The sequence below is a fragment of the Melanostigma gelatinosum genome (genome assembly GCF_949748355.1).
Source record: "Melanostigma gelatinosum genome assembly, chromosome: 9".
NCBI classification, from domain to species: domain Eukaryota; kingdom Metazoa; phylum Chordata; class Actinopteri; order Perciformes; family Zoarcidae; genus Melanostigma; species Melanostigma gelatinosum.
In genome coordinates, this window is record NC_136642.1 from 5,164,958 (window position 1) to 5,180,664 (window position 15,707).

The 15,707-nt window shown below is 43.9% G+C and overlaps 1 protein-coding gene across 1 annotated transcript in view; it reads left to right on the top strand.

Annotated features, from left to right (window-relative positions):
- syngap1b (synaptic Ras GTPase activating protein 1b) overlaps positions 1 to 15,707 on the top strand; it is a gene marked incomplete at both ends in the record, with an annotated part of 117,942 nt that overhangs the window by 13,119 nt on the left and 89,116 nt on the right. The window lies entirely within an intron of this gene.

The window sequence follows — 15,707 nt, forward strand, 5'->3', positions numbered from 1 at the left end:
CTTGCTGAAAAGTGAGCAGTGAAGAATGAGTGAATGTGTTATCCCCGCTGGAAGATGTATGCGTGAAAACATATTTTTCCCTCATACACCGATGGCGCCGTTAATGGAGTCTGTGAGCATGTGCACTGATGAACTTTTATGGGAAGTGACAGTGCAGTGATGGTGCGCCATGTAGTCATGAATATCTAAGAGCTGTGGAGTGGAAGTGCCCATCTCAGTTTAAGCGGATGAACTTTCAATTTACTGACATTTTGACAACTAAATGATTAATCAAAGAAAATAATCTGCAGATGAATTGATCATGTGAAAATACTTTCGGTGTTTCCCACAGAATTAGAATCTAGCTGTAGCTGACGGTGACGATTGTGTCATGTTATTTTACACTTGTTTTTCTTTACTCGCCTCTACTTTCTTATGTTAAACGAAAGGTTAAGCATGTAAATCAGTGGCTTTGAAAATGTATTATATTAAGATTAGTGCTGGGCAACAATTAAAATATTTAATCACGATTAATCACATGGATTTTTTGCGATTAATCGCATTGTTATGGCAAAGTTCAATAATGAATTTAAAAGTAGTGTTTTGCGCACTTATATTTTAAAAGTACTGCTATATGAACAAAAGGGCAATAACATTTGGTTCACGAGATGCAGGCAGCATGTTTTATACTTAATGTGAATATAATTCATACTTTGTTGGCATCTTATTCTGAAAACCGGATGTTCGTCTGAAGAAACCGGATGTTGTCTCACGTTAATGTTTCCGCTGACTTTCAAAGTCCTTCACTGAGATCTGAGTGTCTGCTGACTTTACCGCAGCGGTGTCCAGTAGTCTCCAGGGAGAGCAGCGGAAGTCGCCTTTTCTCTACGGCAACCCTGAAGGGACATTATATCTCTCATACAAAACGATAAACACGAGACAGTCTGACGATAGGATGTTTGCTGGCTTTTATCCCACTGTTCTTGTCATCCTCTTGTTGTTATGTATATGTATGTCTCTTGTCTTTCAGTTAAAAAAACAATATATATATATATATATATATTATAATAAATTTTTAAAAATGCGTTAACTCGCGATAAAATAATTGTCGGCGTTAATTAATGAATGCGTTAACGCAAAATTAACGCGTTAACTTGCCCAGCGCTAATTAAGATGTATTAATACAAAGAGCCTTGTGTGTGCGTAATGTGTCACTTAAAGCCTGTCAGTCCTACGAGGGTGGACGCAGCAACAGGTACGTTATATAACATCCTCCGTACCCCTTGCGGCTCGGGGCAATGGGGGGAAAATGTTCACGTTAAAAACATCTTCCATGATAACGATGATCAACTGATTTATTTGACAGTTATTTCTGAATCCGATTTCCTCTACCGTCAAAACCACTCGACCAGCAGCCGAAATGTCTGAGGCTCTGGCGCGGCCTAGCGTAACGTTACTACGTTGCGGCTGTAAAACAAGCGGAGAAATAGTTTTGAGCGTCACAACCCTCGAGAAATCACTCGTTTCACTGTCAGACGATGATCAATTCGGTCCGATAACGTTTGAAAAGTCGAGAGGAGCTGCATGACCGACTTATTTCATCTCCATTGAAGTTAGCATCGGGCTGAAGTGGAAGTTAGCCGGCTCAGCCCATAGAGCGCGTGTGTTAACATTCTGCTAACACACAGCAGTGAGATGCGACGTATGCAGTCGCACTTAACCGTTAATGTTCTCATAATAAACAGTTGTTGCCTGTATTATAATCCATATTAACATTCAGTTTTTCTAGGGTTCTGTTTTAAGGAGAATACTCAGAAAACTGTAAATTGGGCTTCAGTATTATTATTATTAATAAATATATATTGTGATAATTATAGACATCGATCATAATAAAACACATATCGTAACAAAATGTTTGGCCGTATCATCCAGCCCTGCAGCCCACAAAGTGACTAACCTTCACCACACAAGACTATTTAGTGTCTCTGCCACACATTGTCTTCTGATTTGAACAAGCAAAGTCACCTTTTATGTCCGCTGCTCTCCGGTTTGATCGTGACTTTAGAGACCACCACTCTCTCCAGCCAGAGGCAAATATGATACTGAGGTTTCAAACTTTGCTCACAATGCTCAGTTAACACAACCAAACATCAGCTGTTCACCATCAAAGCTAAATCACCCCAACATAAAGAATTATTCATGTCCAATCCAAGAGATTGTACAAGCGAGGTTTCGTAGTCCGCCGAGGCACAAAGAGGCTGCGGTCAATACGTATCTTTGAAGGCTTCAGCTCGACCACAACCCTACACCCAGCACAGTAATGTCAATACAGAATGCCAGCTGCCTGAATTTACATCGTTTTCATTTTAACACTGCAAAGCTGATGACATTTTTTATTTTATTTCCACAATGCTCAGCGGGCACTCCAGTCCCCACGTAATAACAATAATAAGTCCAAGCACACTTTATTCAGAATGATGAATACATTTAATCAAGTCCATCGACGTTTCAGCTCAGGCGATCAAAATGTTAGTGGGATTATTGGAATCTACAGTGTCTGTCTGTGAAGCTGAACACAGTGTGCAGCTCTTATCTGAAGCGTCCTACTGGTGAAGAAGCGCTGGCTGCTCATTCGGCTGAGAGATGGGCCAGGTGGAAGGAACCGTGTCGGCCCTATGATCTTCATCTCACTGCTGCCAAACAAAAGACGGTCTGATAGATACGCCTTTCTGAAAGATGAGACGCATGTGTTTAAACTCAAGCTGCAAATATGCTGGTGGTTTTTACCAACTTTCACTACGTTAACGTGTGATTTTTAATGCCAAAAAATCAGTAAATCAAAAGCTTTCTGCCAGATTTGCCTTTCATTAAATGTGTTGCTCGCAGCCTGTGTCGAGTTTAAGGCAGCAGCTGATTATGCTATCAAATATTCCGACTTTTAGACGCTTTGAATGAAGGAGAGGCTGCAAGGTGCAGTCCACACATCTGCAAGCTCAGAGCGGAATCACATTGTGGATCTATAGTGGAAATATCAATGAAAAACAAGGTGATGCATAATTAAACTCTGAGAACAGTATAGTATAATTGTAATCACGAAGTTAGCTAATGTTTATTTATTTAAAGGTTTGTGAAACTAATGCCATAAGAGTCATTAATCGTACTTTTAGGGTAAGGGAAATGACATTGAGTGACAAAAAGGACAGATTGTCACATCTTATTATCATTTAGGTGTCACTGCCCTCTTTTTATTTGACCGACTATAGTTATTTTTGGTTTTTAATCTAATTCAGGGCAGCCCCACAAACACTTTATGCGTGCTCATCGGTTTTGCAGCGTCATTGAAATTCATATAGAACACAGGTTTGTAAACTGTGCTTCCATGCTTGTGCACCTGTAAATCACCTACAAATAACACACGTTTACTGTGGAAGAATGGGACTGTAAGGAGGCCCAATGTTGGTCCTCAGTGTTATTCACAAAAGGATATTTGGCTCTAAGGCAGTATTTTGACTTGGGGTTACTAAAGCGCTATTGAACCCAGACTAATGAAATGCCTTTCTGCCACTTCCTTAAGGCATAATGACCCGGCTAATCTTTTCAATTGTACTCCAAACCTTGCTTACTTAAAAAAAGGACCCTGCTATGCAGAGTTAAAAATAATTAAGAGTCAAGAGTCAACATAACTGGTCAATTAGATGAATAAATACAACATAAAATGACACGTGCAGTATTCCTCACAGCGTTCTTCTGTGTAGCTTTAGTAAGGGAGGATCCTTCATCATGGTGGTGGCTGTCAATATATCTGCTGACTGATTGTTTTGACCCCAGAGGATGAATAGCAGGAGGGACTTTACTCAATGCAGCTGCACATCTGGTTCACTAAATGTATGTGACCCCCCCCCCCCCCCCCCCCCCCGCCGCCAGCTGTTTGTCTGCTGACGCAACATGAGTTAAGGTGTTATGCTGCGTTCACACCGGTCGCGTTGATTTTTTGACGCACTGCAAAAAAGCGTCCAACGCACTGCAAAAAAACGTCCAACGCGCCGCCGGTCGTGTTCACACCGGTCGCCGCAAAATCTCGTAGCGCCGGAGAGGGGGCGTGGTTTATCGTCCTGGAAGCCTCGATCTGGCCGCCATTGTTTTCCGCCGTCAACCATGACAGGAATAAGGACAATTGCTGCTTTGTACGTGTTGTGGAAGTCCCTCAAACATCGGAATGCCAAACGCCGTCATGTCTGGTTCATAATATTGTTCAGAGGAGCTCCGTGGATTGTATCGAGCTGTATTCACTGTGTCTAGCAAGCCACCGGTCGCTGTTTACTACAGCTGTAGGAACACAAAATAAACTGATTTGGCTGTGATTCAACGGCAATAAACCGACAAAAAGGGACTCCGAAATAACTACGTAATGATGCCGATTTGTACTTGTCTTCTCCGACAAAAAGGGACTCCGAAATAACTACGTAATGATACCGATTTGTAGGTTACTGGTCTTCTCAATGGAGCTCTGATGGATCGGTGCTAGGCTATGCTAACATCGTAGCAGCTCCACCAGCACTCAATAACGTCACGTAGACGTAAATACGGCAGCGTCTATTTATTGTTTGTACCGTATGGTTTACACACACACATGCATACACATAGTTTGGTCCGGTCTCTGTTGATATGAGGTATCGTAGCGCTCTGGGTGAACACAGACGGCGACAGGATTTATTTCCTGATTCAACAACGGCAGGAAGCCAGTGACGACAGGGGGAGCAACTCAACGCTGATAGGCTATCGCGCCACAGCGTCACGCGATTATGTCGCTGAAGTTGAAAAATTTCAACTCGCGCGTTGGCGATTTTGCGGCGTCCAACGCGTCCACCGCGTCCACCGCACTGCAATAACGCGTCCAACGCGCCGCGGGATCGCAAAATCGAGGCGCGCCAGTCTCATCGCGTCTGTGCATAGACTTTGTATGTAATCTCGACGCGCGTCAAAAAATCAACGCGACCGGTGTGAACGCAGCATTATGAGTGAGAACGTTCAGCGACAACTCTTTGGGTAATAAGACCATGACACAGTTCCTAGTCTATCTCTGGATTGAGGACAGATGACTATAAGTGTTCTTTATCTCTTAGGGACAGCTTGGCTCGACCCGCTTTCAATCAGCCTGGTGACCCCGACGAGAAACAAAAACACACAGGGGTTTAGGGAACGGGGAGCATGACTTGCAAGATCCGCTACGCTAAACACAGTTGTGGTTCAACTCAGCTCAGCTTAATGTCATGAAAACGCGTATTAGCAAAGAAGATATAGTACGATACATGCGTAACAAAGATTCAACATCCCAAACATACAGCATATTGCACTTAAAGGGGTTCAACAGGTGTGAGGCAGTTACAGCACATGCCACTAATAATGGCACATCATTGACGTGCAGGCACACATCACAAGGCAACGTTTGGTTATTTCATGGTGCCATGTGCTGCACTCAGCAAAACAGTGGGATTAGTCTGCATGCGTTATCAGCGGCTGTGATTAGAGCTCAGTCCAATAAAGCCCTCTGACACTTTGGTGATAGGAGGTTTAGAATAGCTGGCACCATAGATTCAATTATCATGGCAGGAGATAACATATTGGCGTACTGCATGCTGTCCGAGGCGAACCCAGTGTAAGCAACGGCTCAGTGTTCGGCCAAGCCCAACAGAACCAGCGGCAGCTTGACTAGAAGACGGGAGCTTCTGTAAACCTCTCTTTGACATGAATAGTTCTGCTTTCTCAGTCTCTGCTCTGTGCTCTACGGCACCTGCAGATGCCAGCAACAAGGAGAGTTATTTTGCTTCGCTCGAGGGTCCTCTATCAATATGTAGCTGTTTTTTGTTGTTGCAAACGGAGAATTTGTTAGAGAGTTGGTAACCCTGGATTCTATAATATTCAACCATTGTTTTAGAATCATAACGGCATTTCCAGGCTGTAAAATAGCCACTATACAGCTGACGTCACATTGATGTTTGTGAAGGAGTCCTTGTTTCAGGATGCAGTCTTCACTTTGGACAGCTGGATCTATTTTTCAGGATGGTGGCAAAAGAAACAAAAAAGAGTCATATGGAGCCTTGCTGTAAATTATAGTTCTTTGAAAGAAAAACGGAATCATCTAAAATCGACCAAGGAAACTGCAATCAGTGCTCGTCTGATTGTTGTGGCCTCCGGTGCAGCGCTACCTCTGAGAGAGGTTGATATTCCTTTTTGCTGTGATATTTTGCCAAATTGAAATAAGTGCTGTTTTAATAGTTTCATTATATATGCTGCCTTTGGCAGCAGCAATGTTTCTGCTACAACTATAGTTTAAATTAGCAATCAGACAGTCGTGCCATTTTTGTACTTGTAATATGAAACTGCACAAAATTATGTGGTATGACACACACACACACACACTCATAGCTCTCTTTCTCCCCATTCATCTGTATGTTCGCCTCTTAGCACATTGAATATCACCTTGGCAGTCAGGTGAAGACTTGGGCGGGGCTGCACCTCTGAATGAAGCAGCAGAGAGATGTCCAGCGTCTCATCTCCCCCACAGTGTTTCATTATTCACACCCCGAGTGAAAAGGGCCTCGCAGAGCAACCCGGAGAGTTTCCTGTGTAGCCTGTCGGACTGTTTCAAGCAAAATGCAGGAGGGATCTAAAGTCAGAGAGAGATGAAGAGATGGTGGACTGGGGGAGTTATGGGAGAGGGAGAGCAAAAATCACAGGGTCTGTGAGAGAGTGTGTATTTCCATCCAGCCAGCTTTTGTGAATTATTACACTCCAAATAAAGGTGATCTTCATTTTCTAAAAACATGTTCTAATTCTTACTATTTCTTCTGGCAGTTAAAGATAAAAAGGGACGTGAACGATGACTTGATTACGACACGAACAACCGGCATTGTGTGGATCAGTGTCGGCGAACAACAGCACAAAAGCAGCCCGGGCACTCTGAAGTCTTACGTTCCTGCTCACTGTGACCTTACAGAGAGATCTGATGCTTCTCCTCATGAATGGGCTGCTTATTTAGTGTTTTTATGACCATTAGATTGCAGTTTGTGTACTCTTTGTTCCTGGATATGGACCACATTGGCAGAGACAGATTGGTTCTTAAAAGGAATACTTTTTCATCAATAGGCAGGAAATGGAAACACACACAAGTCACATTTCATATCTGTGCCGTTTTAATTTACTTGACATTTTGATAGAGGCATTGCTGGAGTGAGAGAGAGAGAGAGAAAGAGAGAGCGAGAGAGAGCTACAGTTATAGATAAAAGACATTAGGTAAGTAAAAGGAGAGATGCGGACAGAGAACGAGGGAGAGAGTGCGAACGAATGTGAGAGAGCCAAAGAGAGTTGTGGGAGTAAGTGTAAGCGAGTGGGAGACTGAGAGCAGCGGAGAGGGAGCAGGCTTCTGTACAGATATAACAGGCAAACCCAACTTTGCTATTCAAGCTGTTCCTGTCATTCTGTCATTCATTCTGTATTTACTTGCGAGTTGGGTCCGGCCCATTCAGAATCTCGGGGGGGGGGAATCCTCACAGTGAAATGTTGGAGAGGAATACTTTCTTTTACGTGATATTCAGTTCCTCAGACACTTGCGTTTAATTTAACAATGAAATCAAACGTTTTAATGTCTGTAGATGTTTGTTTTTAAGCGCACATCGTCGTTGCGTGCAAAGTGGTGAAGATGTCCATGTTTCTAAAGGGCTACATTCAGATCTATGTGATGTCAATGCAAATGAATGATGAAGGAGATCTTGAGGCTGTTTGCGTATATGTGGCTGAACACCAAAGTGCTCAGTCATTTGTATTCATTGTTCATCGTGTAGTTTATTGTTGGTAATCATTTAATCCCAACATGTGTGCCTGTATGTAAAGCGTCACAATTTGGCCGGGAGATTAATACGATGTGTGTTCGGAGAAAGAATGGAAAGGCCACGTTTAAGAAAAGGAGAGATGAGACTAGAAGTCAGGTAGTTTGAATTTAGATTCAGAGAGGCAGAGAAAAACATCACAGAGATCTAGAAATAAAAATAGAAGAGTGTGAGAGAAGATGGAGGAGTGAGAGGCAACAGGAGAGAGGTGAATGGGAGAAATGTGATTCTAGGACAGATAATTTCATTGTTTTTTAAATCCCAGATCGAGGAATATTGAAGATGAAAGGATGGAAGAGTGACAGTGTAAAGTACAAAAAAGGGGAGGGGGGGGCACAGAGATGGAGATAAAAGGTTTACAGAGAGGGTATGAAAAGAGAGGGCCACATCCAGGAAGAAGAAGCCAGAGAGGTAGCCAGAGAGCAATGGGGTGCTGGGCTGAGAAACAGATGGGCAGAGGGAGGAGGGGAGGTATGGGGGGGGAGGGGGGCTTTAGAGAAGAGGCTGCCAGTTAAAGTTGGACTTCATTGGGATTCATGGTGGGATGAATCCCCCCCCCCTTCCTCTTTACATATTGCATTTTTTTAGGGATCGGTTTGGATTTTGTCAAGTCCATTTGAACAGAACACTCGCATGCCATATGCAAGTTGAATCATTGCTCCTCTTCTGGCTGTGACGCGAACCCTTAATCTGAGATAGCCTAAATTTAGCTTGCGTCTTCCAAAACACGGTCCCTTATAGTTGCCAGATTCCGTCTTTGTGTTTAGCATCAACTCACGGTTGACAGTTTAAATGTCATCTTGCAGTCATCCTTGTCAAAAGCTGGTGCCTACATTACCCACAATGCAACTCGACAGGCTGACAGCCCGGCAGATTTGGGTGTGCTTTGCTAGTCGCGGCTATTGTAGCCTCTGGTGTCGAGCAGAGATGAGGAGCGGCCTACAGAGGTCGGGTTAGCTCACTTCTTTCTAACTCCACACCCCCAGATTTCTTTCATTTTTAAACTTGTAGTCTTCAGCCTCAAACTATCCTCCCCCCCCCCCCCCATCTGGAGCACTAGTACTCTCCGAGACCTCGAAACAGACTTTGATGTGTAGAATCAGTGGAGTGCCCAACCTCCTCCCAACACTCCCTCGCTGACGTCAGAATTGGTAGGACGGTGACAAAGTCTGCTGGAATTGAACTTCAACTCCAGCTCTCTTTTTCTTTTAATACTTCACTACTTCTGTAACTTTTTGCATGAACAACTGAGTTCAACGGCATTAATGAATTCCTCTCCTCTCGCGTTCCGCTGTCGTATCCTTCTTGGACGATGTCTCGTGTCTCTGTAACAGCAGGTTGTTGCCTTTAGACGCGCTTCGATGACACGCCGTGTGTGAACTAGTTCATTCCAGCGCACACTCCGGCCTTGGCAGTGTGGTCGCTGTAGGAATAGCATCACTTGATGGTATGTTTTGTACCTTTTGATGCGTTTGACAATGATTGCAGAGCGTGGATTACTGCATGAATCCTCAGTGCCAACTTACGCTCACGGTGTGTGTGTATATATAGTTAGAGATGGAAAGAGAAAAAGGAGGGGGGGGGGTGGAGAGACAGAGCACAGAGAGAGTAAGAGAGTGAGAGGGAGGTACAAGTCAGTATTTCATGGATGACTGTGTTGCTATGGGAACAAGATGTGGGCTCCCTATTCCCAAAAAAGTGTCCTCCTTCCTTCCTTCCTCCCTTCCTTCCCTCTTTCCCTCTCTCATCACTTAATTTCTCTTCTTCTTCTTCTTCTTCTTCTTCACGGCATCCACAGCATCGACACCTCTCTCCTCCCTTTCCCCTCGATTACATCCCACCACATGCTTCTCTCTCTCTCTCGCTCTCTCGCTCTCGCTCTCTCAATCTCTCACCCTCTCCTCTGTCATCCATCCTTTCCCCGCCCACTCATTCACCTCTCTCTCTCTCTCTCTCTTTGCCCATTCTCCTCCTCTGCTCTGCCTCCCTCTCCATCCTCCCCTCTCCGTCTCTCTGTTTGCATCCCTCTCTTCCCCCTGTCGCTCTCGTCCCTCTGTCTCTTTAACGCTCACTTATATTCTATTCTTTTCTCGGTTGTCATGGCAATAGGCTGGGGGCGTGAGGGAGCGAGCGCGAGCAAGCGAGCGGGAGTGGGTGTTTCGGAAGTGACATCTCTTGGGCAGTAACCTTGTTTCCTGTGTGGTGGAGTTGGGGGCGGATTCAAGGCGCTAGCAGCGCAGCAACAGTGACGCCGTGTGGACGCTTTGGGTGAGCAATGGGGAACCCGGGACGCGCCGCGTGAGGGCTGGGTGAATGATCTGATAGGTGAGGATACTCTCTCTCTCCCACTCCCACTCTCTCTCCCACTGCCACACACACACACACACACACACACACACACACACACACACACACACACACACACACACACAACACACAACCCGTTACCCGCATCCTCTCCTCCTCTTATCGAACATCTCTCCTTCGTGGCTGAAGTGGACCCTTAGGGGAAATTTAAAAGAACATATTTTCACTTTATAATGTTGCTAATGTGTTTCCAAACAGTTGGCATTTTATTTTGAAGTTGTGTCTCTGGCAAGTTTCCACCAACTCCTGAGTAGAATATCAAGCTTTTTAGCTGTTAAATGTTCATTAATGTTCACCAGCTAGTTGCTCACTTTGCCACTTATCGCTGAGCTGGAAGTGTACAGTTGGTTTTTTGGAGCATTTTGTTTTGAAGAAACAGCTCCCTGCTGCCACTGAGAATGGTGTTGATGTGAGTGTAATTTGTGGTAAAACCAAAACAATGAGGCTAAAGTAGGGATGCACCGATCTGATGCAATGGATCGACATTAGCTCCTTATTAACAGGTTTTGGTATCAGGCCATGATGTGATCGCTCCACATTAAAAACAGTTTTCTTTGTCAATGCCGATGTTGTGTCTTCTGTCATTTACCTTTATTCAGTCATGGTGAGTCATCGGCATTTTACTGCCATAGGAACCCCTGGCCTCATGTTACCTGACACAAAGAAATATTTCAATTATTTTTACACTCGGGGGAGAGCACTGGCATCTGATTGGTAGCCGGTGGCGGCGTATACCCTGATTTTAGAATCAGTATCAGTAGGATAGGAGTAGTTGGGTGGGGGTGAACCTGCTACAGAGAGAGGTGATCATTCTCTGTTGATTCGACTCTTCTCACATTACGTAAAGAAATTTGATCCATTGTCAAAGCTGGTAAAGCTGGTAATGTTCTTCAAAAACATTTGATGTTGTCTTGGTTCAGCAATCAATAAATCAAATGCTTGTTTTGTTTTTTTTGACACAAGCTACTAGCTTGACATCTGCGAGTGCTAACAATAGCCATGTCTGTTGTTTACGTTGGTAATGTTAATTTTGGGGGCGTGGCTTTGGAGGGAGGCCTGAGTTAGCGGCTCGTTGAGCTCGTGATGTGAGCTTCTTACCAACACTGGGCTGGGTTTTTCTGTTGGATCATTTTCAGAAGCTAACATACTCTTGCTAGTTTCTCAAGATTACCAACCCTATAGATTTAATGTAACAATATTGACGAATGATTTATTTAGTTTACAGTAGACTTTTGGTTTTCTGGTGCGTCATCAAACAGACGATCATCACAAATATTGAAGTAACAATTGCAGTAACAGTATATCAAGCTCCAAATGAACGCGTCAAAGTCCACATTATACTCAGTATAATTACAAAAGAATAACGAGCCTTTAAAATGTGATCATTAAAATTACATTCAGTCATCAGCTGTAACTGCAGCAACACAGATACAATTAGTTTGTCACCTCCTCCGACTCCACCAGTACCCCCCTGAGTGATGGTAGCCTGTAATTGGCACAAATGAAGTCACATTCTCACAATAGAGATACCTAATTAAAGCAGCGATCCAACAGATATGTCTGGTATAGAGGTAGCGTCAATGCTGTAACAGCACTGGTCGTTGCTTTTCTATATTTCATACTTCTTTGAGCTGTTTGAGGAGAAGTCGGGGGTGAGACTGTGAGCGCAGGCTGGGTATTGAGGTTTGGAAGCAGGAGGTCTCGCCACCCTGTGAGGTAATCATTGAGTAATTGGTATTGATCAACAAGCCTATCAACCCCCCATAGATATATTAAGGTCATTTTGTGCTATGGAGCAGATAGATTATACTGATTACCTTTCCAATGAAGCAAAGCCTGGTTTCTGAATGACGATTATTGTTATTATTATTTATTGTGCCGCACGCTCATGCCAATCCCCTGCCATGGTCAAAACTAATGTAAGCCTAATGAGGTTGAGTTTCTCCTGAGCTGAAATCTAGGGTATGACAAATGTGCTTGTTCAGCAAAAAGCCTCGCACCTCTGGGCCTCTGTGACCCCGCCGCTGACACTTGACATCCCTCGCTTGGCTCAGCGCTGACAGCAGCCTACTGTACTGCACATATGCACCACTATGACTCACAGCTTGTCAAAGTGCAGCACTGCATCTATTCTCACTACCTTCCATATATTCACTCTTGGCAAAGTCTGTATTCCGCCGGTTTACTTTCCAGTGATCCATTTCGGAGGCGGTTTTGTGATACCGGTGCGGCCGAGGTCACAGTAATGACACGTGCACCGCGTGGTGCTTTCTTGCCTGGAAAGTTAAGATGTTTTGGTCCGCCATGCTTGCAGGAGTACATCATCTGCCCCGGGCGGCCCGGGGATGTTGCAAAGCTTTATTTTTAGCGCTGTTTTGGAGCTCACCGATGTGTATAAATCAACATTAGGCCTGTCGGGTTCCAGTAATGACAGCGTTGACTAAGGCTGACCGGTCATCCGATTGGTGCATGGGACTCTTCTTTGTAAACTGCAAAGGATGGCAGAAAAGGCAAAAAGAGCCCACGGAGAGTGAAGGCGAGAGAGGAACAAAGGCAGAGCGAGGGAAGAAAACACAGAGAGCCGACCGCGGAGAGTGAATGAAGGATAGAGCGAGGTAGAGGAAGATGAGCGGTCTCAGCAGTTCTGCTTGTGCCAAATCGTTACTGTACAGTGTATGTGCAGCCGGTACGTACGAACGGACGGACAGACAGAAGAATGAGCCTGCTCATTGAAATGCTGTCCACTGCGCTTCACAGGCCCTTAATAGGCAGCCTCGGGGGTGGAGAGGTAGGCCTACAGTAGAGGAGTGCAGATTGGGCTGTGGATGACTCACGCTGCTATCCTCCAGTGAATATCTCTCAGCATCATCACTTTGCTCTGCACAGTTGCAAAGTTTGGATTCCAGGGCTGAGGTGCTTCTTCTGGAGAAATAGAGCGTGTCACAGAGTGCTTTATGTCTTTATGAAGGCCTGTGATGATGACCACTGTTTGATGGAACGCCTGCTCAGCAGCTATCGCGTCTCCTTTCACAGTTGGGCTTCCAGCAGACACACCCGTCCACTATGACGGCCTTATGGATAAGAGGAGCGGAATGAGCGATAGATGGCCATGACTGCTGGTGCCCTCTTAATGATGACATCGATGGAGATGCCGGAACATTTAGTTTGATGCAAGCTGCAAGACTTTTACAATTTCCCTTTGCAGCACAAATATTTTTCCCGCTGTGCAACACAACAACTTGGAGCATATTAATAGAGTGTAAAGCCGTGTACCTAAAAATGCTTTTTCAGCTGTTTATCCGTGATCGTGACAAAAGTTGTGATGAGACGCATGCTTTCAAATCATAACCTTCACAATGTATCACACAGTACTCCACAATATGCATCCCCTGAATTTTGTGTGACTCTCACCAGATAGATGTGCGAGCTATAGAGAACCACATAAGTAATTTGGCATTATTGTGTTTTTATGCTGAACTCAACTGCCTCATTGGCCTTCTCCAGGAAAGAAAGACACCCTCATGTGTATTAGAGGAAAAAAAAGAAAGTTGATATTAATTTATTCACATAGAAAGGCTAAAACTTGACCCTTACATCAAATGTTGTGTGTTTGTAAAGTGGTGAGAACTGAGAGAGAGAACGCGGGATTAGTGCTGCAATGATTAGATTATCAAGTCGTCAATTAATCAGCAAATACTTTAAAAATCAATTCATTGTTAAAGTCACTTTTTAGGCAAAATGGCATTGGATGGCACCAGGTTGTTACTTTACTGCACATTAAAGTAAGTGGAATATTTTGGGGTCGAACTACACAAGACATGTGATGACATCACCGTGTTACCTTTTAATCAACAATATAAATACTCTTCAGTTGCAGCCCCAGAAAGCCCTGAAGGACTGAAGTGTTCTGCAGAAAAAAAAACAAATAAATGAGAAGAAATCAGCGGACAAACATTCCATATGTTGTCATCCTGCATGCTTCGGTCTTTTCCACTTGGCTCTCTTTTAAAAGTTGTGCAAATGCTGAGCTGAGGCTATTGTGACCCTTTAATGCTCCCCCATCACATGTGGTCCGCATTCATAGCCTCGAGTTTCTGTCCACCCAAATATTTCATGGCCACAACAACAACAACAACAACAAAAGATGTATCTGTACTTGTGCAACTTCTTGTGGCAGCTGAGTGATCATCTGACTGAAGGGTCCTTAAAGGGACAGTTCACCCCAAAAATCATAAAAGCATATTTTCACTGATTCCTGATTTATCAATCTAGATGAGGTGTGAGCCACTGGGGGAACATTCATTTGACTGACACACACACGGCTGTGACTTGTTTCTAAACTTGTTTAGATTTATTTTAAAAAACACATTTTTCTTATTGTTTTTACTTGGTAAGATCGCTTGTTTTTAGTGCAAATTAGTTCAGGACTCTCCCGCTGGACCAGCGCATGTGATGGTGATGCTAGTGGGGTGGTGATTTGCCTCATAGGGAGATATTGCCATCTTTTCTTTTGTATTTTAAAACAAATATGATCGATTCAGCCATGTTCCACTGAACTGTTTCTGAAAGAGCGGAGAGTCTTTGAATTCGAGCATCAGACAGGATGACGTGAGAGAACCGCCTCAAGACGTTTGCTTTTGTATTCGTAGCTGAAAACTACAAAGCGCTCAGTGGCGTAATCCGATGCACGTGAGAGATGCTGCTGTTGTCTCTCGCTTAAAGGAGAAGAAGGACAAATGTCTCACGCTTTAACAGAGATAGCAAATAAGGAGTCTGAAGAGGAGAGAGGAAAAAACAATATGCAGGGGCAATATTAGAACAACAGATGCATCATTTAGATTTTGATCACGTCACAGAGCTAGAAAATTGTAAATAGTGTTTCTGTGCCATGAATTAGATTGTATTACTGATAAAAGCTTGGCTATATTTGCATGGGCTGGTATATGTGCTCGATGTGTTTCCTTAAGTTCAAACACAAGTTAAAGCAGTGCAATGAGGCCGGACAGCTTGGAGCAGCGAAGAAAGAGAAGACAAAGTGCCTCATTTAGCAAAGGTCCTTAGTCACACATTTTCTCACTTTAGACGAAGTGAAACAGCTACTCGGGGAGAAGAAAGTCCATATTAATGTCTCAAATACTGTGTGATCAATTCCTGAAATCACCCAAGGCACAGAGCCCTCAGATATCATTTTCATTTTTTTTCCACATCTTCCTGATTGATCCTCGGAATCGAGGATAATGTGAAAGATAATTGTGTACCCCCACCGAGAAGATTATAGTTTAGTTTCTCTGTTTGTCAGCTGGAGGTCTCGAAAAAGATTTCTGTTCAATTTGGTGGACAGCACAGCTGCAGGCCCAGGGAAAGGTGATTCGATTTTGGTGGTGAGCTGCCTCTAGGACGTCTTCAATTAGACAATTAATCATTTTAAGCTGTGACTCTATGAAACGAACAGAGATGGAGACTTGATTTCACATT